Source organism: Petaurus breviceps, unplaced genomic scaffold (assembly GCF_028583685.1).
Source record: "Petaurus breviceps papuanus isolate PSGF00001 unplaced genomic scaffold, PetGlider_PUasm1.0 151, whole genome shotgun sequence".
NCBI classification, from domain to species: Eukaryota; Metazoa; Chordata; class Mammalia; order Diprotodontia; family Petauridae; genus Petaurus; species Petaurus breviceps.
Window position 1 is genome coordinate 24085223 of NW_027185712.1, and position 27237 is coordinate 24112459.

Here is a 27237-nt window from a genome sequence, read left to right on the forward strand (position 1 = left end):
CCTCGAAAACCTATCCTCCTATTCTTTCATAGAAAATGCCATTGCTTCCAGAATCAGAACAATTGAGTTGTTTGTAAATGTTTTATTTTAAGTACATCATATCTTTTTACCCAACAAAAAGAAAATTCTATTTTGTCAGCACTAGGAGGGACAATAGAGCCACTTTTAAACAATTATAGATTTAGTCAGGTGACTCAGTAACCAATCGGCCTGTCACTTTAACAATTGGTAGATGATCTTATAAAGTCTACTTTTGCTCAAATAGATTCAAGACATCTCTGGGTGTATTATATGATAAGTGTAAGACTTTCAAGTCTTTCAAATATACCATTTAGAAGGAAGGCCTTTTTGGAATCCATCGAGAGATAGCAGATACACATTACAGCACTTTCCCAGTCAAATCATAAGGCAGGAAGTCTGTATAAAAGAAATTTTGATATTTCTGCAAAATCACAAAGCACGGGACATTTCCCTTTCATATTTAATAAAGATCTCCACCGTCAGCTGCAGCTGGTGATAAGTGTAATATCTTTAAATGGTTAATCCAGGGATCATGGCTCAAGTACTTTATGTGGTTTGGAGCCAGGAAAGCTGTTAGTAGCCTCAGTGTGCATTTCATAAACCCAAGGAATTTTTTTTTTTTCGGTTTGGCTTTTTACTATATCTTAAATGCTTTATTTTTCAGGGGAGAGATAAGGCCTGGTTCTTCACATAAAACTACAGCTTAGCCATTACTTAGTCTTTCTCTGTTAAGGAAAAGGTCCTGTCTGTGCACAGATGTCTCAGATTAAATTGTATCTCACAGTCCTTACAGTGCTCAGTACTAGATGAACTGCCAAAAGGGCCGTAGGCAAGAACTAAATTGCTTTGGTTTCAGTACACAGTGAATTTGGCTCAGACAAGCTGAATCAGTACATTAAATGCGAATCCCTCACAGATTTGAAAGCAGCCTTTAGCACAATTATTGACTGTGAGTGATGATTACGTCTAATTGAAGGAGACTTTTGCTACCTGTAGCTCAGCTGGAGTCCACGAGAGCCACAGCAAGGCACTGCATCTTAATTCAATGTTCCAGCTTGAGAGAAGCAATTGAACCTAAATCCTGAAGTGTGTACACATGGTCGATAAACTTTAATAAACTTTACGGGTTCAGTAACTAGGCTGAGTATATAATTCAATTTTTTAATTCAGGAAAGGAAAGTAGCTAACAAGTATGTTGGGCTACAATAATGTATTAGTTCATCTCATGCAGAGGCCTTCTCAGTAAAAGGAAAATATATCGTTTCATGCTTGTCTTTGGAACAAGTCATAAATCTGCCATTCCATACACTGTATTAATGCTCTACAGGTGGGGCATTACCAGGCTTTTTGGGCAAGGACCAACTTTCAGCAAATTTGTGAGGGAAACAAACTAATTTGACAATTTTGCATCTTTTGTTATGGAAATTATGCCAATAATGAAAAGAAATGAATGGCTTTCCTAATAGATTCTGCCTCAGTCGCCCAGATCCTGCTACTCCTGACATGCTTTTATATCATAACAACCAGTCATATAGAAGCTCATGATATGACTTAATCCTTCCCAAAAAGTTATTGATTTTTTCAGGGAACTAAAGTAGGTTTTCTCATGGGTCTTTCGTTTAGAGTCTTATTTTCCTTGTGTTCTTCAAAAAAAAAAAAAAGGCTGCTAATATGTTGCCTACAGATGTCTTTTTCCTCACACACTGTTGTATTTGAACACACTGACATTTTCTAGTTAGAGAAAATTCATTTTAAATGAGAGCGATGGACTCTGACATTATTTTAAAGAGAATTTTATGGCAGGATTTTAAATAAATTCCTTTCTTTCACTGAAAAGTTAAACTATGCCTCTATGTGAAACAATTTCTCAAACATTGCACAATCCTCATACATAGGCATGTTTGCTATTAATTTTCCTTGTGAAGAATGGGCTAATGGCCATATGGATTTGTGTTATTGTTATTTTTTTTAGGATTGGAGCATTTGTTAGAATAATAAAATCAACCCCACAAAGGACTGCATTATTTTGAAAATATCCTGATTTTTAAAACTGAGATCAAATTTAGTTGGAGTATTCACATTTTTATGACTATTATAAGTATGCATAATAAATTGCATAATGGAGTTAGACTAGTTTGTATAGAAGGTGTGACATCTGTATTTATTATAAATTCCGTGACTAATATTTGTCATGTATGTCTCCCTCTTTACTGTGGGAAAGAATATGTGAACTCCAGCCCAAAATTTAAACAACATAGGCATCACCAAATTATAAAAAATTCAAAATCAATCTCTCTTTTGAGGTTCACTAAAAGTATATATAACCTTTGACCCAAAATTTGAACCAGACAAGAAGCACCTTGACTTTGGCAAGAATTTTGGATTGAGATTGAGAACTGAGATTAAATTCTATTTGTCAGAGAACTGCATGCAAAAATCTAGGTGTCTGATCTATACAACCTTAGGCCAGTAATTTTGCATGTCTAGGCCTCTGTTTTCTCAGCTATAATAGGACAGAGTTGGACTCGGCCTCTGACTTCTTAATCTGTGATCTTTCCCATTTCTTTTTTTTCTGCATTCTCTAACTTCAATCTCTAGATTAAGTTAATGGATTCTTCTTTTGTTTTTATCACTAGCTATAGGCTGTTGAACCAGTCACTTAACCTCTGTATCTGACAAGCAAGTGAGATAGTATATATAAAGACCCTTTGAAAAACGAAAGGTAATTTCAAAATATAGTCAGCTAAAAAAATAACTAGTTGGTTCTTAGGCTTTGAGTCATTCAAAGTGTACAGAAAATAAGTGTTAGCCTGTCTTTTAGGCAACATCTAGAGTTCTTCCTTTTAAGAAGGGTTGTTGCTTTGACATATGTTGTCTTGACTTGAGTTAGAATTAGATATAAATAAGACAGAGTTAGACAATGTTGTCTGCCTCACTCTCTCTTCCAGAGCCATCAAAGTCCAGTGGCAAGACAAGTCACAACTACCAGCACTGTCCTGGGATACAGTGGATGACCTTGATGTCTTCGATGTTTGACCAAACTCTAAATTCTCCATAGCACCTGCCTTCGTGGTTGTTGGAACAAATTGTTCTCATCCTCCAGTTCCACTGGGTGAAGTCTTCATACACTCTAGGTAGGCATCCTCCTAACTCACTGAGTCTCTTGGTTACCTTCAACCAAGTGCAGCCCATCTACCGAGATGGTTTTATTGGGGTGTGGCCACTGTGCACACTACAGCTTCTTGAAGTCACAACTTGATGCTTCAGCTTCTTGAAAGTTAGCTGACAGATGAACACCGAAATCAGCCCTGAAAAGGGCTCAGATGCCCTCATACCAGAAGTGCTAGTCTTTCCAAAACACCCCTCCTCTGACAGGCCTCAGGAGCAAGCCATGTATCAATTTGTTGAGTGAATTGGGGATGTTTAGTCTGGAGAAGAGAAGACTTAGGGGTGTTATCTTCCACAACTGAAGGGCCATCACATGGAAAATGAATTGTTCTTCCAAGAACAATGAGTCAAATAACAAAGACTCATATTCAGATTTGGTGTAAGGAAAAACAGCATTTAGAGCTATCCGAAAGTGCAGTGCGCTGTCTCATATAATATTTGATATTTTTGTAGTACTTTAAGGGTTGCAAAGTACTTTAAATCAATTATCTTATTCGCTACAAATATAAGGTAATACAAGTATTACTGGCATCCTACTTTGCAGGTAAGCAAGATGAGACTCAGAGGGAATAAGTGACTTGTCCATTGTCCATGCATATCCAAGGAGTATCTGAAGAATTTCGACCCAGTGCTGTTTCTCCTAACTATGCTGTCTCTCCTCATTGGAAATCTTTAAGCCAAAACTGGAAGATCATTTGTCCAGTGTTGTATAGAGCAGATTCTTGTTTGGGTATGGGTTATTAAACAAGGCTTCTGATGTCTCTTCCAGTTCTTAGATTTTTTGATTCATTATTTTTTCTGACTTCTTCCATATTCCTTCATTCAACAAACATTTCCTAAGCACTTAATATGTACAAGGCATTCCTAAGACATCGTAGAGACAGATATAGTTATATTTTTGGTTCTTGTCCATGAGGAATTCACAGTTTAATTAGATAGATAAGATACATGTGCAAATAGCTACCTGAAAATACAAGTAAGGAGAGTTTGTTATGAGTTCCCAGATGTACAGCATATATAAATTGCTGTGAGAGTTCGGGGAAGGCAGGGGTCATTTCAAGCTAGAGTGATGATGATGTTGATGGCTATAATAACTCACATTTGCATAGTGCTTTAAAGTTTTTAAAGTGATTTCACAAGGTTGTGGGAAGGTAAGTGATATAAGGATTGTTATCCATGCTTTACAGGAAACTAAGATTTGAAAAGTCTGGCTGGACCATGGTCTCATAACTTGCAAATGTCGGAACTGTGATATTCAGACAGTGGGACAAGGATAGAGTTTGGCATCAGAGAATATGGTTTCCATGCTGACTCTGCTACTTTTAGTCATGTGATCTTAGGAATATCTCTTCACTTCTAAGTCTGAGTTCCCTTATCTGCAAAACTACCTACAATAAGAGGTGTCAGACACTGGCTAGCAACATTCCCCGGTACAGTCAAAACCAGAATAAAATTCTATTAAAGAACGTTGAACAAAATTTTTTAAAATGCAGTAAAGCATAGATAATGCTAATATGTGGTTTTCTAAATTGTTACTTCCACCCCCCCCCCCATATCACTTATGGCTTATGTATGGCCTCATGTGTTCAGTTTTTCTTTGAGTTTAACACTTCCAACTTAGATAATCACCAAGATTCTTTCTAAATTCTGTGATACAGAGTAAATGGCATTAAAACTAGTAAGTGACAGACTAAGCAGCTATTGTTTTATTTTTCCCCTCCTGACTCTATACCTACCTTCTTTCCTAAAATATTGACTTTTTTTTAGAGAGATAGTTTGCCAAAAATAAACAACTATTTTTTTCAGGCAACTTCTAGAGCACATAAATAATCCATAGCTTCCTCAAAAAAGGTTTTTCTTGCAACAGTTCCAGAATTACATGAAATACAGTATTTTTGAAAATATGCTGATTGTTCAGATATTGAATTTTTAAAATAGGCTGCTATATGCATTTACTATTCTTTCTCAGATGTTTCATAGAATTTTTAAGGTTATAAATATTATGAATCATATTATAATGGTCTTAATCAGGTCTTACCTTTTGAGTTAATTGATTACATTCTTGAGGAAAAGAAGTGAACTAAATACTGTGCATAATAAATTTAGTTCTCCCTAACAGTTTAATAAAGAGATGAGAACACCTCAACTTTCAAGTGTGAATTCCTTATCTAGGAATTCATGAATTTGGCTTTTTTTTAAATCACTATATTTAACTCTCACCACCTTTGTACTCTACTTATATGAAAGCATATTGATGAACTTTCTTGATAACACAGGTATAATGAGAAACAAATTAACAGAATTTCCATTGCCTGATTCTCCTTGGTCTTGCTAAGCTCTGTGCTTCCTTTAGGATGTAATCCTTACACTAATACACACCTAATTTTATGAACACATCTTGTCTTGCAGAAACTCACAGAATATCCCATGAAGTATAGGGATGAAACACTCAGATTGTATTTAGGCTACTCCATTCTCTTCTTGTACATAGTGAAGAAAACTCATTACTCTAAAACTAAACATTGAATACTATACACTAAATACTATATCATGGCTCTATGTCTGTATGGTAAGTGGCCAAATGATTCCAAGATGCCTATGACCATAGCATCCAATCAATGCAGTTTATAGTCAAGATTCTCCAAAAAACACCAGGGCTCATCTTTTTTTTAATCACTATTCATCTATTGATATTGTATTACTTTGAGATGTGTAATATCATCATCCTCTCTGAAGAATTTAAGTGAGGAATCCTTCAAAGTTCAACCAAGGGCAGTATAAAGAGAATGCAAAAGGAAATATGAAGTTAAAGTAATGCAAAATTGTCACTGTAGGAATGTATTGCCAGGAAAAAAGAAGTGTTCAGTTAGAATAAGAAATAAGCACTGGATAGATCACATACTCCACTGGTATTCACACAATGTAAAGACAGCATGAGAAAGGCCTCCAGCTTGTTGGACACACTAATGGAGGACATGGGCAAAAGTGGCATAGGATGGGTATGAATGAATTATCTGTATCATTGGAAGGAATGTCCTTAGATCTATTGGGGAGTTATTGGATTATTGGTTTAGATTCCGAGGCCCTTAGCATTTTTGGTATTATGGGTCTCTTTAGTTTTTTTAATAAAGGCCATGGATCCCTCTTACATCCTTTCACATGCATAGAATAAAAGAGAAAAGATTACAAAGGAAAACAATTATATTGAATTACAGTTATAGGCCCTAGGTTAAGAATCTCTGGATTAGAAACACAGAAATATCAGTCACTGATTACTCTTTTATGTCAATAATCACATGCATTAGGATTTGACTTAAAATTATAATCTAAATAGATCTTAAAACCTGTTTATGTCTGTGGGAGTAGAAGAAGCTTGCTTTTACTGAAGAAGATACTTTCTTGGTTTAATGTTTTTCTCTGAAATACAGAATTTAGAACACATTTTGCAGACATTGAACCATTTGACTGCTACTTCTAGCATGGCTGTATATTTTTATTCTGCTTTTAAACATGGAATCATGTGTAAACATATAGGGAAGAAAGACAAATGACAAGAATTGAATTTGAGAAAAAAATATAGTGACGAGGAAGCTGCCAAGAAAACTCTAGTTGAGGAATGTATTTATTATACTCATGCACAAGTGAGGGCAAATGTCATTGACTTGACTCATTCTATTGTTACTTTTGTAAAAATATACCAATGATGTTGCATAAATGAAGAAATTAATTTCCTTCATGGGATGCTAAAAAATATCAAGTGCAATTCTCCCATCACACCTTATCAGTTACCACACCCACAATATTTGAAAGTAAAATAACAAACATTTTCTTTGATCCTTCTGATTCTCTAGGGGCGAGTAGGCCCATCTAGGGTCTCCCTGGAGAATCACTCAGTCACAAATATATCCTACCTAGAGATTTTTAATTATTGAATAATCCTTGCTCAATCTAATTCTTTCCTCTATCCACAGGATATTTGTTGTATATATCCTTAGATACATTGGGGTTCTGAGGGGACCTACATCTCTTCTCCTTTCCCTCCACTGAGTCTGCCCTTGACTTTTTCTATTCTCAATTCCAGGGAGGAATCAGTAGAACCCACCAAGCAGACTCCAGAGTAGTGGTACTGAAAGAGTGAAATCTAGTTTTCTCTGATCCAGGGAATTGTTTTCCTGTTCCAAGATGTAGAATTATAACCTTTGTACTCCCATCAGCCTTCCTGCTGGACTTTTTTCTGTGTTATTCACTTCACTTTTTTTTCCCCATCTCCACTCTGGCTGGCCACCATTTGAATTGCACAGAGCGAATGAATGCTTGGGACCTCCTGACTAGCTCCCTGCGTGGGCTAAAAAAGATTCCACCTTTCAATGACCTCAGGAATTCAGTCACACAACTTCTGAAGGTATAATGGAGAAAATGGGAGAGTTCTCTAGAGATTTTTTCATTTTAACTTTGTATTGTCAGGGTCCATACTCAAGTGCTTTGTACATAGTAGCCACTTAATAACTACTTGGTGAATTATTTAATTTTCATAAAGCAAATATGCATCCTTTTTCTATGATATATTTTCTGTGAGGAAAGTGGTTTGGGGAGGAAAAATAAGTCAAGGTAAATTCAACTGGTCATTTTACTAGACTTGGTCAAAAATAAATTTCTCACAAACATTTGCTGATTATACTAGAACTCATCACCAAAAGAAAGAAAATTTATTTTTGAAATATCGAGGATGCCACTTGATGGACATCAGGAGTGATTTATTAGTGTATTTGTGTTTTGAGCAGCACAGCTCTTCACTGTGTCAATTATGTAGCCACATTGGTTCTTCTGAACTTCTGGAAGATTTTATTCCTTGTTTTCCACTGAGAGAAGACATGTATCGATAGAAAATGGAAGTGTGGCCTATAAGAAGTCTATCTAGTGAAAGTACCGACCAATTCATCATTTGAACTATCAACTCTGTTGCTTAGATGATTGAAAAACACTCCTTCCTGCATAATATCTCTTTGAATTTTGTTTGAACTGCTAGCCTCAAAACATCAGATGGTGCAGTTCAGATAATTTTTCATTATAAAAATAATTATAGGCTAAACACAGTTAATAAAACATTAAGTGTAAATCTGAATATTTTAAAAGCATGTCTTTTCAGAAGTAGCTTCTAATGAATTTTGATGAAAATCCCATCATTACCTAACCAAAATAAGTAGACATGCTTATTACAAACAATTGGGAGATTGATGAATTAGAAAAATAATTTTAACAAGGAAATCATAATTCTGGTCACTCTGCTTTACAAATCTGATGATCATAAGAGAGAAATAACAAAATGCAATAAAATAGATTCCTTCAGAAATGAGTGCATTTTGCCAAATTTTTAATCTATTTAAATTTTGTGAATGTATTAACCTCTCTAACGTCTCTCAGTTTTGAAATTGTTGTTTTTATTTACCACAATATAAAAGCATGAATACCTGTTTATGGAAAAAGGGGAGTTTGAAAATTTTAAAAGGATGATTCATCTTAACCACAAGAATCTGTTAACAGTCTCAGTTTTTCCCTCATTTTGGAGTGAATGTATCTAACATTCATCAGTCAGTTCAAGGAATAATAACAGCATTCGGACACACTGAAACTTGACTCTAGCATAGTGATGTCATTTGGTCCTTGTTTAGAACGAAGGACAACAACCAACCAACCGACCAACAACCATAACAACAAAAGCTAGCTTTTATATAGCACTTTAAATTTTGCAGAGTGCTTTATATACACTATCTGATTGAGTCCTCTCAACAACCCTGTGAGGCAGGTTCTATTATAGCCCTCACTTTATAGATGAGAACGCCAAGACAGAGGGTCTTTAAGTGACTTGCCTAGGCTCACATAGATTTTAGAGTCTGATGCAGGATTCCAGCTAAGGCCATCCTGACTTGAAGTCCAACGTACTGTGCCACCTAGCTAGAGAAGTTATCAAGTAAGCATCGGTTTTTCATCAGGGATCCTTTTTGATCTTCTTCACTCTTACTACAATGATTCCATTGCCAGGGGTCTACCTAACATGACCCTGTGACCTCGTGCTATTTTCAGGTATCTAAGGCTCCCACACTGGGATGGGTAGGCTCTCCCAGGTTAGTGGCCTGCCTCCTCTGATGTGCGACCCACTGCTTGCCCCTGCTATGCAACAGCCTTCATTGACCCTTCTCCTCCCACCTCTGTTAAAACTTATCTGTCCTATTTTTTTATTCCCTCAGGAATGTGCTTAAGTGTTTTCCAAGGTGACATTTTAGTATATAGAAGTACTTTCCTTCTCAACTCCTCCCTCCCCCCTTCCTTTCCTGAGTACTTTTTATTTTCAAAGTAGCTTTCTTAACATAAAGTCTGTAGTGCCTATACACTCTCTACCAGTCTTGGACCTTCAATGTCTAACCCAAAGAAGCTATTGGTGAGTAGCTACCCTCAAGGAAGGGATTTCAAACAATATATAAAGTGGGAAAGGCAGCGTTATAGAAGACCAGCAATGATCTTTTGAAGCCACTGAGGCCTTGTAGGAGACTTCAGACTGTACACTCTAGGTAGAGTGACCTTACCTTCTAGTCAATTAGGACACATAGTCTAACTAATAATATGTTTCTGGCAAAGTCTTGTTAAAAGTATATTTTCTCTTGTTGACATCAAGACTGTTATAGAAAATCAGGGACATATGGTCTTTGTAAACATGGATGGCTTTGTCATCTGCTTATGGTGAGGGCCAGGTCAGTTCACAACACATTCTTCTATTATCTCCTCCTAGATTCCAACATCCACATGAATATGAAAAACGGCTGACTGTCCTCAGGAGACAGAAGGGCCTGCACCTCATCCACAATTTGCATTTGCATGACATATGAATCTTTCCAAATCAGGCTGTTGTCATAAACACAACCCTGAAATGGGGTGCAGGAAGCTACATGGAGTCTCTTGAGGGCACAAACATTCTTCATGACCATTCCCAAGCTCCTTGAGGGGAGCCTTAAACTAATTTTTCTCTTACTGTGGTCCCCTGTTACAATGATAGGCATGGAGGAGGCCACAACATTAATATGCATTGAATTGAATTGAAACGAGCTATTTCTAGAAACGGCATCCAGGCACTCCTGCCACAGGGACAGCTGTAGCACCTGTGTGTGGGGGAAGAATTTCTCTCACTCTGGCTTCTACAAACATCGACCAGGCCAGCATATGTTTATACTAGTCTGGTCCTCCTTGCCTAACCCCCCACAGTGAATTGGCTTTCTTATTTTGATGATTCCAGTGCAAATGAAACAGAAACATATGGAGTAGATTTCCTTAAAAATCACACATGATTTGACAAATGAATAGAAGTGTTTGGCAAAATGTGTTTAGAAGTCTCTCTTGCCTAAAAAGTTGGTGGAAAAATAACTGCAAGATGTCAAGAAACTCTAGGCATGGCCTTCTTTGCCTACCCTTAGCACCAGATGATCAGAGTGCCAGTTTTAATTAATGCAGAATTCTATACAAGTGAGGAGAAAGTTTGCTAGTCATATCCAACAAGCAAATCTGAGCAGGGCAAATAAAATATTCTCTCACCAGTGCTTTGGGGTTGTGAACAATTTGAGCCCTCTTTCAAATAGAGCCAGACTCCAAGAGGGAAATGATATGATTCACACCCATGTTTACAATAACAGAGACAAGGGTTTTAGAGAAGAATAAAATATTCCACTGAAGACTGAAATTTTCCCTCAAGCATCCCTCAGGGATATGTATATTTAATCTGATCAGTGAGGTTAGATTTAGGAATCTCTTGGAAACTGGACTGTCCTAAATTTTAGCAGCATATTAAGAATATCTGTTTGGTAATGTATGTACCCAAATTAGCACTGAAGGCATTTCATCTACTTCTTAATAGTACAGGTTAGGAGTTCCAGTTGGGTTGTTCTCAGTCCATGGAGTTCACAGGATGACATGGGCCTTTGTCTTCCGTGCCCATGTCAGCAAACCAAGGTTAGGACTCAAGGCATTAATCCTCTTATGATGCTAGAACACATGGTCACTTCAATGCCAACTCTGAGAGGGCTGACTCACTGGAAGATCACACTAACAAATCTATGGAATAGAGGTGGTCTCACTACTTCAAATGACTTTCCAGAGAACTTTGCTCCAACAATGTTGCTGAGGTCTTTTGTAACACTAGAAAGAAGCGGCCTAAGTGTCACACTGCCAGAGAAGGCTATCCATTTCACAGTGTCTCACCCCATCAATAGCACCGAGACTTGGCCATGACTGCCAAAATAAGTTTCTTTTATTATTATTTTTAAAGCATTTGGGGTTAAGTAACCTGCCCAAGGTTACATGGCCAGTTATTTTGTGTGGGTGTTAAGTATATGAGGGCAGAACCGATCCCGGGTCTCCCGACACTGGGGCTGGCACTCTTACTCACTGCACCACCTGACCACCCCTAAAAGTAAGTTTCTGACCTACTCTATAGTTTAAGTACCTCCATTTCATCTCTATACTTTCATCAAAATACTTAAGAAAAATCCTTCACAATGTAAGGCCAATACAATCAGTGATTAGGTGCTGTTTTGTCAAGTTAAAAAAAAAAAAACTTTGTGGGGGAAAAAAAAAAGTTTTAATAGTGAAGCAAAAAAAAAAAAAAAAGAATACCCAGAGGCAGGTGCCAGTTTGCTACATTATTTAAAATTAAAAAAAGTCTCTTCCCCAAATCTTGTTTCCCCTTTTAATTTAGAACTCTCATTCCCAATTTGAAGTCATAGAATACAGTAAGGTCTCCAGGAGGCTGTGGATTGATCCTCTGGGAAGGCCTGAGGATATGGCTTTGCATAGGTCTTTATGAGTCACACAGAATATGAACCATACTCTTAGGTTCTTTTACACCCCCCCTTCCTAACTGTCAAGAGAAAGGAAGCCAAGCTGGATGAGACTGAGGAGCCCACAGATTCCTAAGGAAGGTTCCCACTTCATCCCATGTACGAGCAGCTGCGATAGTTCTTATTGGTAGAGTGGGAAAAATGGAGAACAAAAGGGAGATGCTAGATGGCTATCACAATTATTCAGAATAGTCCCATAGGTGGGGAAAAGAGAGGTTAGGATGCTAATCTCTCATAATACAGTCTTAGCCTTTTAGTCAGAATATACTTCAAAAAAATCTAAGTTATTGATTTTATTTCACTTTTAGGGCTAAGGATTATAAAGTTTTCATTGAGAGACAGAAAACAAAAAAGATTGGGAGCCATTTCTCTGGAAGCTGAAGAACAGACAAAAATTCAAGCAGGGAGAGTGAGAAAAGTGAAAACAAGCAAGGCTGGGGAGGAACAGGATTGGGAGGGGAAGTCAAACCAGTTAACAAAAATGGATCTGCCCCAACTTTCAGTGCAGAAGCAGGTGGGCAGGTGAAGTTGCAGGTGGATATGTTATCATTATCTACTTTCAAATCTGCTTTAATAGGAGATAAAATATGATTTAATGAACAAAAAGTACCAGGGAAATCCCCACATACCTTCTACAAAGGGCAGATGAGTGTTGAATTAAAGTCCTTTATAGCAGTAATTACCAGTGATTCAAGAACCATCAATTATTGGCTACTTAACATCATCAAATAGATATTTTTAAGGCCCAACAATGGGAAATGCCCATTAGTCTTCCCTCTATTCAGTTTTCTAGGGAAAAGTAAATACCTTTATATAATTGGGATCACCAATATGATTTGTAGCCATCCTATAGCATCATGGAAATAATGACTATTATATAAGCAGGATATTTTATTAATTTCATACATTTGGGGAATGGCTAGAAATGATAACATGTTTTCTAGGTTAGAAATCAACATGAAGCCCACACACTTGTAATTTCAAACCATTGGGAATTCAAATGGCAAACATTCAGAAGACTGTTCCTAAGACATCAAAAAAAAAGATCCTTCCAAAATTTGGGGATGAGTTCATTGTCCATGAATCATAAACATATGACTTAAACTTCCTTAAAAATTCATGCTTAGAATTTAATGAAAGCTGAACTTGGCAAAATGGAGGGTGGCCTTTGCCAGACAGACAAGGCTGAGATGATTACCATAGTGTATTTGAGAAGTGCCCTTACCTGTTAACCAAGCTCTAGACAAAGGAAACATTCAGTATCTTCACTTTTCTGGGAAAGTAGTAGCCCCAGGCAGAGTAGAGAGGTGGTTACAATTTGTCTATAGTACTCATTTTTCTTCCTAGGAATCTATGTTTAGCTAGCTGGTACAGTGGATAGTGCAGTAGGCCTGGAGCGAGGAAGACCCGAGTTCAAATGTGGTCTCAGATACTAACTTGCTGTGCAAGCCTGGGAAAGTCATTCAACTCAGCTTTGCCTAAGTTTCCTCATCTGTAAATGGGGATAATAATAGCACATATTTCCCAAGGCTGCTGTGAGGATCAAGTAAAGTGCTCATTATAAAGCTCTTAGCACGGTGCCTGACATGTAGTAAGTGCTATATAAATGCTAGTTGTTATTACCATTTTTATTCCTGTTGTTATTATCTATGGCTTGTGTGTATCATTTCCTTATATCAGTTTCTCTTCCTCCTCTGACAGTTACCCTCCCTATAATTCATTTCCTTAGGACAAGACTCTGTCCCACTCCCTTTCTAAGGCGTTAATTAGACTAAATGATAGCTGAGGTAATTGTTAGGAATCCTGTGCAAATATCAGGAGGCTAATGGGTTTGTACTCTCCAAAGTAATAAGTATATTTAGTATGGACTTTCAGGGGAAAGTACCACTTCTTCAACTGGATTAGCATTTATTAAGCACCTTCTGTGTACAAGGCAGTGTAGTGGACAGGATAGAGAGACAGTGTCAGAATCAGTATCACCTGCATTAGAATCTTTCCTCAGACACATACCATATACTATCTATGGGACCCTAAGCAAGTCACTTAACTTTTTTAGTGCCTGTGGCAACTTCTATGGTAAATTGAAGAACGGATACTGATCTGAATCAGTAGCAGGAGTTTCTTCACTGTGTGTTATACACACTAATGAGATTACAGATCCAGACCAGAAAGTTTGGATTGGTTCCAACTGAGGTAAAATTGGAGACAAGAAAAGCTGGCAGAAGGGTATTACAATAATTCAGGAGGATGAAATGTTGCACTTGGAGTCAGGAAGACCTGAGTTCAGATCTAGACTTAAGTACTTAGTAGCTGAATGACCTTGGGAAAGTGACTTAACCACTGTCTGCCTCAGTCTCCTCATCTGTAAAATAGAGATAATAATAGCAGCTATCTCCTGGAGTTATTATTACAAGAGGCAAAAGAATGGGATGAATATTTAAAAACTCTTTACAAACTTTAAAGCGATATAAAAATACCATTATTGATATCATTATTATTTTATTATCTGCAGCTAGGCGAGAAGCAATTAGTATCTAAACTAGAGTGGAGCATGGGGAAATGAAGAGGAAGCAAGAGATTCAATTGATACTGTCAAAGTAAAATCAATGGAACTTAAGAGCAATTATATCAATGAATTCAAAAGGTAAGGGAGAGAAGAGTTAAAGATGATTTTGAGGTTTTAAGCCTGAATGACTAGATTGACAACACTGCCTTTTGGAAATGTGACTGTCAATAATAGCTTATTATCTATTATAGATGATATTTTATATTTATATTATATTAATTTTTACATTATATTATTTCATATCATATATCATTGTAGTATCATATCATATCACTTTATAGCTATCATAGATGATATTTTATATTAATATTTTATATTACTTTAAAGCTTGCAAAGCATTTTCCAGGTACTATCTTATTTGATCCCCACAAAAGCCTTTTAGTTAGGTACTATTATAATCTCTATTTTATGCTTAAGGAAACTAATGCTAAGGGATTAAGTGCTTTGCCCAAGTTCACATAGTTAGGCAGTGTCAGAGGTAGCATTCAAAGCCAGGCCTTGAGGTGCTGGTGAGAAATGCATAGGAGACTGTTAATCATGGAAAACTGGAGGACAGAAGTGAGACTGAAGACAGAAAAATAGATCTAAGAGTAGTCTTTATAGATTTGGTCTTTTGAGTAGTGGGAGTAGTCAAGGGAAAGATGTCAAAGGTAGAAAGAGAGGGTTTGTGCCTAATGATGGGAATTCAGGTACGTAGGGAAGGGAAAGCTATAACAGGCAAGTGGAAGGGGTATTAGGGAATGATTGGGATCTTCAAACACTCTTCAAATTATGCTACATAAGGAGACAACTATTTGGCCCAGGGGTGGGGGACCTGTGGCTTCGAGGCCACATGTGGCCCTCTAGGTCCTCAAGTGCAGCTCTTTGACCGAATACAAACTTTACAAAACAAAGGCCTCAAGTTCTTCACTTCTGATTTGGCTTATGGATTTTGCTAGTTCTGCTGTTAATAGTAGAAGAACAAGCTGGTTTTCATTTGTTTCCATATCTTGTCTAATATTGCTTTTTTTCCACATCCATATTCTTTTCCTGTAGTGCCAATGCAATATTTACAGCACCCATGATCGTGATAAATACACTGATTGTGACTACGAATATTCCTGCATGGTACTTGATTGCAGAATGTAACAAACTCTCCGTATAGAGGACAGAAGCAAAACATTTATTCAGACACCAGAAAATCAAATCTCAACACTAGTAAACCGATTCTATCATAGTAGCAAAGAAGTTAATAAGCCATAACAACACAGAGAGCCACAGCATCCTTTAGTCTTCCCAAAAACCAATATTAGATCAATATCTACTCAAAAACCTGACTAATTCCTTGCCTGAGCATCCTCTCTTTCCCAACATCTCTCTGACTCTGATTCCCAGTTTCCTGTGGACTCTGCTCCACCCTTCAGCAAACTCCCCCCACCACATGCTCCATGTGACTCCATCCAACCTATTAGGGGGCAGAGTTTATTTTCAAAGCAGGGAAGGCCTTCAAATTCTCCTAAGCTTATTAAGTGGCAGGGGAGATCTTCAAATGCCTTTTACCATTACATTTCCTTAGCTAGATTATATGTTTCTGAATAATCCAGAGTGCATCTATGCCACTTTGTATTCCCAGTACCTAGTATAGGGTCCTCCACCTGGTAGATTTTCAATATGCACCAATAAGTAAACAGTTATTGTTGGTGATGGTGATAATAATATGAGGCCATCACATCCTCATACCTGTGTGGACTCTACATAAGGCCTTCCTTCTGCTGGTTCTTGAAAATGGGTGTTGGGAACAGAGATAGGTCATGGATACTTAAACTACTCTATAGACATAGAAGAGGCTTACACAGAGTCTCTTTAAAGGCAGTAAAACATGGCCTCCTCTCACTTTCTGCAAGGAGTCTGTCCTGATCCCCCTTAATGCCTTCCTTCTGAGATTATTACCAATAATATCTTGTTTGTATATAGTTGATTGAATGTTGTCTCCTCCATTAGAATTTGAGCTCTCCAAAAACAGGAACTGTTTTTTCCTTTCTTTGTATTCCCAGCACTTAGTATAGTGCCTGGCACACTGTAAGTGTGATATAATTGCTTCTTAGCATGACTGTAACCTTTCACTTTATTCTCTTAGTCTAGGAAGCTGAGTTTTGGTCCCTGAGTAGGGAGTAATTGAAAGCATTTTTAAAAAAATATTTTAATTATTCATAATAGAAGGCCTCAGAAAGATCTACTATGAAAGGCAACATTTTGCAGTATCAACAAAGACAGCCTGTACTTTTCAAATACTTTCTTTTTGGAGAATATAACTGCTTTCACCTTTCTCACACCACAACTCAGATCTCCTGCCCTTGGTCTTGTTTTGGAACATTATTCCTGATTACTACTGCTCCCTCTGAAGCCTAGACCCTTTGCTGCTGTCGCTTCTACTCCTTAAAGACATCTGTGATTCAAGAATGTAATTCTAGGTGACTAAACTGAGGGCATCCAGATAAAGAGGGCTACCTGCCACCATTGTCAGGAAGGGGGAGGAAGGGCTGAGGCACAGGGAGATGGGATGGGAGGATGTCAATTTCTAACCATAACAGAAAAAGTTACCGGTGAAATTATTTTTAAAGGAATTATAAAGTATTTGCAGCATTTTACCACTATTCTATTTCTCAGGATTTCTTTGCTCACACTTTTACCAACCTGAAGTTCTTTCTTCCTTTTTTGCCACATATAATACCTGCATTAGTGTAGGAAGTTTCTTCATATGGGAGTTCCCTATATCAATGAAATCTCATGTTCAGTCCAGCCCCTGTCCCTATCTGGGACACCATCATACAACCCCACAGTCTCAGAGTTGGAAACGAGCCTCAGAGTCTAGAAAAATGAGCCCATATCTGAACCCAAATCCCCATATAACCTGCTCAAGTAGTGATAATTATTCTTTTTTTGGGGGGGAAAAAATGCAGAGCAGGGAAATTCACTACATACTCTATTACAAAGTTTTTCCTTAAAATGAACCTAAATTTGTCTCTTTGCTCTCTATCCATTGCTCCTAGTCCTGCCAACTAAAGCAATGAAAAACAAATCTAATCCCTCTTCTATTGAACAGCCCTTCAAATACTTAAAGACAGATGTTATCACCACCCTCAAATTTTTTCTTCACCACACTAAGCTTTCTGTGTTCCTTCAACTAATTTTTATACAAAAGAAATGTGAGGTCCAGTGCCCAGTAGGTGCTCAATATATTTATAGATGAATTGCTAAATCAAATCTAAACCCTCTTCACACTTTAAGACTCAGCTTAATTCCCACCTCTTCCATGAAGGCTTCCTGGATCATTCCAGTCCACACTGATCTCTTCCTTCTCTGAACTTTGATAGGACTTAAGTGTCCACTAATACAACATAGTTCAGTATTTAACTTTTCTTTCATTGTTACATGTAGGTTAATTCTCTCCCCTCCACTTACGATGAGGATCTTATCCTTCCTCTAAATCCTCCCCAGCATAAAGCTCAGTGTTGAGCAAATAGTAGGCACTCAGTAAACACATGTCAATTGTTGATTGATTATTTGGAAGAGTTTTTGTAGTGTGAGCAGTTTCTGTCATTCTAACATCTCAGACTACTACCGGAAGGACAGAGTTCATCAAAGAAATCATTAACCATTTGCAGAGCAATCACCAGAAACTGCAGAGAGCAATGATTTTAGAGTAATATCCTTAGAAATTATGTAATCATAGCAATAACTCATATTTATGAGTACTTTGAAGTTTAAAAAATGATTATCATGTCCATTTTGTGAAAAAAACTCAACTAGGCTAACTTTCCTGATGGTGGCAATATAACCAAGAAGTAAATAAATATGGATGGCCCAATAATCCTGACTCTTGGTCTTTTTGTCTTTCTTTCTTTTTAAAATTTGATCTCTTTCATGTTTTTAATTTTAATTCAAAATATTTGACATTACTGTCATATCCCAATCTTCCCAGCCTTAGCCCTTGAAAGAAAGAAGTATAATAAAGCAAAATAATATATTATAGCTTAAGCTTCATGCTGTATCTATACACTACCACATCTCTACCCAAAGAAGGAAGTATATTTCAACTTTAGTTCTCTAGAATGAAGATGAGTGATTACATGGATCATAGTAATGATGTCTTTCAATGTAGTTTTCCTTTATACTACCATGGATCTTGTGTGAATTGTTCTCATGGTTCTGCTTACTTTGCTCACTTCAGTTCATATAATTCTTCCTTAGTCTCTCTGTATTTTTATCTTCATTTCTTGCATTATAATTATTATCCTTATTCATATGCTACAATTTGTTCAGTCATTTATTTACCTGGCTGATAGGCATCCTTTTTCTTTCCAGTATTGTTTTGTCTTCAGTGTTCTTTTTAATATAACATGTTTTCTCTCAATCAAACCCCCCTTGTTTTACCTGTGAAGAGAAGGAAAGGAACAAATATTTTTTAAAGTGTCTACTATGTGCCAGGCACTGTTAAGTAATTAAGTGCCTCAACAAATTTTATCTCATTTGATCATCAACACAATTCTAGGAGATAAAGTGGTATAATTATCCCCATTTTGCAGCTGAGGAAACTGAGGAAGACACAGGTTAAGTGACTTTCCCAGGATCACAGAACTAGTAAGTATTTGAGGACAAATTTAAATTCAGGTCTTCCCGACTCCAGGCCCAGTGATCTATCCACTGCATCACCCATCTGCCTCTATGAGAAAGCTAAAGGCACAGAAGTGAAATTACCATAGACAGACAGTTGGTTGATGGTAGAAACAAGATTAGAATCCAAATCTGTTTCTTCTCATTCTAGTATTCTTCCAAATCATGCTATGATAATAACTGTGATATGTGAGAAATGTTTGTTTTTTCTTAATTCTTCCCTTCTTATTTCCCTTTGGGCTAGGATGTTGTTTTATTTGTTGGGAGCACTGTCAACAAATGTCTTTTTGAGTTCCAGTGGAAATGACTGCAGTGAGATTAGGATGGGGTTTAGCCAGTGAAGTTTGGAAGCAATGGAGTAATACATTTGGATGTCTACTCTTCTCTTCCTGCTTATTTATGGATACCAAACACTATATTTCTCCTGCTGTTAATGGGATATTATTAAAACCAGACAATCATAGGAAACATCAGCACAATCTTAACTATTTATGAGCAATGAAATATACTCTTTACCCTGAAACCTGAGCATACTTTGTGATAGAAATGGCTACTCTGAGAGTCAGTGAATGTGCCTCTTGGAGCTCATTTGATGAAAACACATTGCTACCCAGAACTACCAGTACTTTAAACTCACAAATGAAATGACAGAATATAAATGTCTTGAGGTCAGAAGCTTTTTTTTTTGCCCTTTTATCCCTAGCACACATCATACTGTCTGACATATATGTTGGCCCTTAGTAATGTTTGTTGTTGTTATTTTTGTTATTGATTGATCAGTTGAAATAGAAACAACAATCTATTGAGGGCATTGTTACTGATTTTGCAAAATCACTATTTTTTTTAAACTGTGATTTTGGAAATGTCCATAGTTGGCATATTGAAAAATCACTCTGGTTGTGGGGGGGTGGAATTTATGATGAGGCCCATTAATGTTACTTCTTGAATAAACCAAATTCAGCATTTATATTGGCCTATATGATAGTAAAGTAATATTATTGTGCAGCAAGAAATGGTGAAGGAGATAGTTTCAGTAAAATCTGGGTAGTCTTATATGAGCTGATGCAAAGTGAAGTGAACAAAACTAGAAAAACATTGTATACAGTAACAGCATTATTGTCGTGATGATCGACCATGAAAGAGTTAACTATTCAGATCAATCTAATGATCCATGACAATTACAAGAGATTCATGATGAAAATTCTATCTACCTCCAGAGAGAGAACAGATGAGGTCTGACTGCAAATTGAAGCATATTCTTTCACTTTTTTTTACAGTATAGCTAAATACTGTAACATGGAAATATGTTTTACATGATTTCTTATGTATTGTAGACCTTATATTGTTTGCTTTCTCAATGGATCAGGGACTGGTGGAGAAAAGAAGAGAATTTGGAACCAAAAATAAAAATTAAAAATAATTAAATTAAAATAAAAAAAATAAAAACAATATCCACCCTAATGAAGACCTATGTGTGGACCCTATTTGAAAAGGATAGCTATCCGTGTGAGTAATCCACATACCAAAACCAGAGCTGATTTCAACTTTGCACTCTATGCTAGTTTTAAGGACAATTACATGGATGTATCCTGGACCATTTTCCTATTGAGGCTCTAAGAATAAGATGGCTCCTGGAATTTTCTGTCATGAAAATAAGCACAGTCAACTTCCAAAGTTATTCAGATTACACACTTTTGCAAAGATTATAATTTTTTAAAGTTCTGTTGCAAATGTGTAATAAGACCCTTATGGGAGAAATTTCTGCTTTTTATTTCATGGGAGTGTTGCAAAAGTGTCTTAGGAAGGAACTGATTCACACCACTAAGAATTAATGTCCAAGACATTCATCCCATTAACAGTGGCAAATAAAGGTTCATGGTGCCTTGCAGGCATCAAGATTTTGGGAGCCATTCCTTGTAGTATGCAATATTTTAACTAAAATAGACCTATGAAATAATAATTTCATGCTGAACAAATTAAAGATTGCAACACTTTAGGAAAATAAAAGATATTCTGTTGTTTTGTTTGCTAAGTTGTTTTTCTGATTTCAAATACTATTATAAGATTTAACTATTAAAATGATCCATTAACACCTATTTTGAAAAAAAATGGATAAAGAAAGGAAATTACAAATTTTCAAAAGAAAAACTGCATCTAGAAAATTTATGAAAAATGTTTGATTGTATGCTTCTACTTCAAGGATTTGTAGAGAGAATCCCTTTACCAATGCAAATTGTGACTTTTCTATACCTTAGTAGATGACACAGCAGAATAAAATTACCATAATGATAACATTAAATAAAACATAGTGAGAAAAAAGCTTATCATTAATAAAATCAAATTTTCATAAACTAGCAATATTTAATTATAATATTTACAAGCAAAACAAGAAAAAGTCTTACATGTTAATAATAATATTACTAAGTGCGATATTGGAGGATATACCTAGTAAAAGTTAGGGAGAACCATATGATAATCAGTCTTGAAGTTGGTCCTGAAGGCTGTGGCAAGAAATTTGGATGGACTGCAAATGCTTGATGGCATCTAGGGAGACTAAAGAGGCAGTGACCACTGAAAGAACACATCAGCTGGAGCTTGTCCTTCTCTCACAAGCACTGTTTTTGATAAGGACTCAAAGACAGTCTCTAAACCTTTGGAAGACAAGTGATGGGCACAGAGGGCAAGAGACACACAAGCAATGTGAAATCCGTTCTTCTCACAGGATTTCTTGGAATGCTAACCACTTTGCCTCTTCTAACCATTAGGATCCCTACATATAATGTCTTCTGTACCTATTGGCTAACTCAGAATTGGCCTTTAGAACTCTTTTATACATTAGTGACAAATTTCCCACGTCATTGTCAAGGAATTAGGATATTACAAGGAAGAGGTAATATAATTCATCTGATCCCAGTGATTATAACACTTTATTTGAAAATTATCTTCTTCGGGGTAGAGGAGATAAAGATGAGCTTAAATACTTAATCAAACAAGATATCATTAAATATTCAAAATAACAAAGGACCTAGTGGGTACAGAGCATTGTCCTAGGTGTAAAGTTTAGGATAAACATGATTCCTTCCCTCAAATACTTCTCAAACTGAAAGGGGAGTGACTTCAAAACAGAACACCATGTCATGATAATTTCTTTTAGAAAACTGCAGATGAGGTTATATCCCAAAGAGATAATAAAAGCAGGAAAAGGATCCACATATACAAACATATTTATCCAGCTCTCTTTGTGATGACCAGGAACTGGAAATTGAGGGGATATCCATCAACTGGGGAATGGCTGAATAAGTTGTGGTATATGAATGTAATGGAATACTATTGTGCTATAAGAAATGATGAACAAGCAGACTCCAGAAAAACCTGGAAAGACTTATATGAACTTATACTGAGTGAAGTGAGTAGAACCAGGAGAACATTGTATACTGTAACAGTCACAGTCTGCAGTGATTTATTTTGATGATTTAGTCCTTCTCAGCAACTCAAGGACCTAAAACATTTCTAAAGCACTCATGATGGAAAATGCCATCCACATCCAGAGAAAGAACTATGGAGTCTTAATGCAGAGTGAGACACACTATTTTCTTTCTTTCTTTCTTTTTTATTTTATTTACTTTTTCTTTCTTGTGGTTTCTCCCATTCATTATAATTTTTCTATACAATATGACTAATGTGAAAATATGTTTAAAGGAATTGTATATGTAGAGCCTATATCAGATTGCATGCTGTCTTGGGGAGGTAGGGGGGAGGAAGGGAGAAAAATTTAAAACTTATCTAAGAAAATATTGAAAACTAAAAATAAATAAAGTAACTAAAAAAAAGAAAATTGCAGGTGAGGCTACTATGAGGTCTGAGTGGGAAGGTGCTCATCCATATACACATTTGTGATACCATTTAAAGCCCTAATGACAAGGTGAGACTTTCTAAATATACACCATTAATAAAGAACATAACACCCAGAGAGGCAACATGGCAGAATAGATAGAAAGCCAGCCCTTGAATCCTCCAGAAGACCTGGGTGTGATTCCTAGTTTGACATGGACTAGCTATGTGAGATTAGGTAAGATCACTTAACCACTCAGTGCCAGAAATAACTCTCTAAGACTATAAGTTTTAGAACAATCACTGATCTGCATTGATAGAAGGATTGTCCCTTACTGGGGAATGAAACCACAGATCCAGATTGGGAAAAAAAAGTAATACCTATCTCCAGAGCCTACAGGCAATCAATGCTCAGTAGTTCTTATGGAAGGCAAAGTCTTTGTGAAGTTAACTTGTCTAGCTTTTCAACAGCTGGTTACTGGAGATGCTACTGCTGATGCTGAAAATGTTATTACTTAATGAGGGTTATTCTGAATTTAGCACCAACAGTTTGATATTTCTTTTATTCACAGAATTTTCCAAGAGACCATAGGAAAGTGTGTGTCCACTAGAAGTTCTAACTGAACATTTCTCTGTTATGACTCAGGTACTCTCTTAATTAAATCATAAAGCATTATTAAGCCTTTCCCCAAAACTTTTCTTCTATTGATCCTATGACCAGGATATTTTCCAAATTTTCCTCTAAGCTTAAAAATAAAGTCACAAATGTTGAGGTCCTGAATTATTTGCCTGTTGTGTCAGGTTGATATAAGAATATTGATATAAGACCAAAGTTGACCCACCACTTAACGATGATTTAGCATGACTGACAGTTTAGGAAATTAGGACAGTTTGGGTCTTGAGTTAGGTGTGGAGATTATTAGCAGTAGAATATCATGGGAGTCATTAAGAAAACATCAGTATGAGACATCTAAACATAAAATAAGAGAGAAATCTCATCATTTTTTCTAGAAGGTGCTTGTCACTTTATCTTGACCATAACATTAGGTACAACACTTCTGGGAGACATTTATTTGAAAGAATTGATTATAAGAATCATCTGATAGCTTAGAACTTATCATGATGTTTCAAAGTAGAGAACTATAACATCTATTAGGCTATTTGGCACAACTAGCCAAAGACTCCATGAAATTTGATCAGTAAGTATTGGTAAAAATCAAAATTGATTTTGTAGAAACAATCTAAGGGAAGAATTTTACTGAAATGTACTCCTCAAAATGGTTTGAAGTGACATTAGTTTAATTTAAAACTTTTGTTGCATCACAACTCTGCAAATTATTTGAAATATAAAAATTGCCTGACATTTTTTGTAAATGATGGTTCTCCACTTTCCTATGATGACTTCAAGAGATTTGTAAATAGGGCCTTTATCAAAACTGTCATCATCATTTCTCATCACACTCTGAATGGATTTTCAGGCATAAAGTATACTCCATATTAATACAGATGATCAAAAGCAAATTATTGGATGACACTGGCCAAGAGAACTTGTCAGATGTTTCATTACTCAGCATACTGTATTGTATTTAGCAAGAGGGTAGACCTACTTGAAATACAATTGATCAAATTTGTGTCTATCCTTCCCACTGTAAGGGTTATGGGATTTAAAGATCTCCCATGCCCCATGGACGTGCTGACATAGCAGAGCAAGAGAAAGTGAAAAGCCGAGCTAATGGTCCTGCGGTTGGCAGTTGCCTTTTTTTTTTTTTTTGAGTTAGGACTCCTGCTGAGGACTGCCAGGGGCCGGAGCTGCTGGGAGCGCTCTTCCAGGACGCTGGGTGGTTGCTGTGAGTGGGGAGAGGAGGACCTTTGCCTAAGGGAGCCTGTTCTGTTTTAAAGGCTTGAAAATGTGGGTGCTTTCTACTTTATCTACCTGTGCCAATGTCATAACTACTCTGATGGCTTTCACTTTCTGGTTTTGGGACTCAGTCTTTTGGTATCTTAATAAATTTTCCAGTTTATTTCCCCAAATGGCAAACCTGATGTATTTTGTGATGGATAATTATATCAGCATATTTGTAATCTCTATAGGCATTGTGAATATGGCATTGCTGATACATTTGGCGACCAGGATGGGATCACAAAATGTCAGGCCTCTATTTGGAAGCAGTGGGGCTTTAGAGGGAGAAATGGCTATTCCAGGATGGGAGGATTTGCCTTATTCCTCTCTAGCCAGAGAATGGGCTAAAAGCACAGGGCCCTGTGAAAACTGGGAACCAAGGCTAAAAGAGGGAGAACCTGGAGATTTGGAAAGATGTTTGAAAGCAATACCCATAGAACCAGGCAAAGAACTGGCAGGAGTGTGCAGGAGAGGCTGGGTGCTGCTAACAAGTTATCGCCTTATGTGTAAAAGTAGGGATAAGCTGCTGAAGGAAAGAGCTAGGATGGCTAGGGAGTCAGCTGGTTTGCCTGAGGATTCTTCGGTGTCACAGTACTCAGAAGAGCAAACTGTAGGGACTCATGTGGTCCAGGAGCAAGCTACTGTTCATGTAGCTAAAAGGAAGCAAAAAACTAGCAGAAGGAATGTGCATGCAGCTTTTGTACAGGCTGGGCAGAGTTGCCCTGACTGCTTCCAGGAGAATGTGTGTGAGGATAATGGAACAAGGTTAGATGAGGAGTCTCCTAATGTAGAAGCTCTCCCCATACGAAGAAGAAGGCAGGAGAACCACCGAGGCAAAACAGAGTCCAGGGAGATAATTGAGGATTTCACTCAACAGGAGATCACTGATATATTGAGTAGATTTACCCAAAGAATGGGGGAGTCTTTAGTGTCTTGGATAGTAAGAATCACTGATGAAGGCGCAGGAGGAATAACACTGGACAATGAGGACTGTTTAAAATTCATAAGTATCAGTCAGAATCCTTTTGTACACCAGGCTTTTAGGGATCACCATATGCAAGGAGGAAATAACAAAACGAATCTTCTAGCTTTAGCTGCAGAAGGTTGCAAAAAGCAATATCCAACTGAATCTATGTGGCCTAGAGGAGACAGACCCTGGTACTCACTTAGAGACTGTATGAGAAAGCTAAAGGAGGAGGTAATGAAAACTGCTATCCTGATTGGAGATGCAAATGCATATTATGATACCCCCCTAGGAGTTCCTCATAGAAATATCATAGTGAAGACGGCTCCTCCTGCATATAAGCACCTAATTCTGACTCTTTTAATTGGAGAAATAGGGCACCCTCTTTCAGAGGTGCTGGATAAGATTTCACAATTAAGCGATTTAGGGGAATGGGAAAAAGACAAATTGCCTTGAGAGAGAAGAGTAAACAGCCAGAGGATTCAGAGACAAAATAGACCCACAAGAAGGGAACTGTTTACTGCTCTATTAAGAGCTGGGGTGGACTTTAGAAGAATAGATGGTATTCCAACTGAAGAGCTGCATAAGCTGTACCAAGAAAAGGTACTTAGCATTAGAATGAACAGGGAAGCAGGAACCACCCCCTCAGGTATTTCTGAATCTGAATCTTTGTATCCAAGTTTGCCCCACCTTCAGGGGGAATAGGAGATAGGCCAAGCCCCAGCCCAGATAAAAGAAATATGCAGAAGAGATTGCAGACCCCATATTGGTTTAACAATATATTGGAAGAATGGATCAACTACTGTGACTAGGGCACTGATTGATACTGGGGCTGAGGCCACACTTATCTATGGAAACCCTGATAAGTTTAAACATGGAACTCCTATTACCATCACAGGTCTAGGAGGTGCTGAAATATCAGCCAGACAGGTTAAAATAACAATGAAAATTGGGCAGTTACCTAAGAAGGAATATACTGTGGTTGTTGTACCCATTTCTGAATACATCATTGGAATAGATGTATTGAGAGGCATGACTCTGAATTTACCTGAAGGAAGACACCAATTTGCTGTGAGGAAGATAGGAATTAATACAGTTTTAGTAGGAAAACTAAAAATGGACCCAATCACTTTACCTGAAACTTCTGAAGTAATTACTTTAAAACAGTATCGTGTGCCAGGTGGGCAAGATGAAATTGCCACTACTATAAAGGAATATGTTGAAGCAGGAGTGTTAGTCCCTACAACCACAA

At 37.1% G+C, this 27237-nt stretch overlaps 1 pseudogene; it reads left to right on the forward strand.

Annotated features, from left to right (window-relative positions):
• The window catches only part of LOC138153097 (protein LZIC-like), an 89397-nt pseudogene that overhangs the window by 26626 nt on the left and 35534 nt on the right, over nucleotides 1–27237 (forward strand).